Source organism: Pyxicephalus adspersus, chromosome 1 (genome assembly GCF_032062135.1).
Source record: "Pyxicephalus adspersus chromosome 1, UCB_Pads_2.0, whole genome shotgun sequence".
Taxonomy (NCBI): Eukaryota; Metazoa; Chordata; class Amphibia; order Anura; family Pyxicephalidae; genus Pyxicephalus; species Pyxicephalus adspersus.
Window position 1 is genome coordinate 42,428,549 of NC_092858.1, and position 1,362 is coordinate 42,429,910.

Below are 1,362 nucleotides of genomic sequence, written 5' to 3' on the forward strand. Positions count from 1 at the left end.
TTCTGGGCCACTTGGCCAAGGGTACAGATTAAGGTTAGATTCTAAAGGGTCTTCTTATATATTTTAAACATGTACAAGAGATCAGCTATTTTATAAATAATGTAAAAAATATATTGTATCCCCTTTGCTGCCACCTGTTCTGCAGCAGTATGAAAGGCACTAGGCAAAACGATTACAGATAATTCTGCTTGCTGAAAGAAGGATTTATCTAAACTAACAATGCAAGCCGTTCCACCAGCTATTTAGGAACAGCACTGAAACCTTACATTCCTGAGTGAGGTGTTCCGGGTATACATATATTAACACAATCTATTATAATGAATGAAGAATTTTGGCTTGGAGTTTACTAAGGTTTCCCCCCTGTTGTATTTAGTTCCTCAAAAAAACATTAATCTCGGAAAATTCCATTAGTGACCTTGTTTCACAAATCTGGAGTTTACTGCCACGTTATTCTACTACATAGGCAATAAAAAAATGCAATATTCGACGTCAGATATATATATTTCATCAGTAAACCATTCTGCAGTTTGCTAAAACCTGATGCAGATGATTTTTTTTTTTCGTTTGCATTCTTGACCTGCATTTTACAATTAACCTATTTAGCGCAGGCCATGGCATGGAGTATGCAGTGTTTTTCTGTAATTTTCAGGAAGGTGGAACATCTGGGAGGTGAAATTTGCTAAATTTGGAAACTAAAGCACAGCTGTTCCAGCATTTGCCACATGTGTTCTATATCTGTTGGGCAGAGAGATCTTCATTCAAGCATTTAAGAGTTTCTGTGTCTGAGCTGAGTGTGACATTAAGTGTGCAGACAAGCAGAATAGTAAAACCTCTGTGTTAGAGGACGAGTGATGATTGAGGTGCAGAGTCTAAGGAGCTGTCAGTGTTCACCAGAGCTCCATACAGAAGCTACGGTATGGCTTTGCTGCAGATTGCTCCCAGTTTGTCCCCTCGTCCACACACTTAGTGGCTTACAGTCATGAGAAGTGGGGCATAGTATAAGCACAATAGGCAAGAAAGTGCCAGCTACTATGTTACTTTTCACAGAATAAGGTGTTTGTGCTGTGTGGGTATAAATGCAGGGGTATTTCCTTACAGAACTTATGAAGTGACTTGGAAAGCTGCAAAACATCTTTAACATACAAGACCAGTTCAACATGACCAATACTACTAGCAAATGAAAGCATAATTGCCAATAACTAAGGTATTATGTGACTAGGGTTATACATGGAGACAACCATTATGTATATAAGCTATGCATGACTGGATATTTCTGTTGATGTTTTTTCCTGCTATATGCTTTGAATGAGTCTGTCTATGACCATTGCAGGGCACATCACAACTTAACTTCACTCTTCAGTG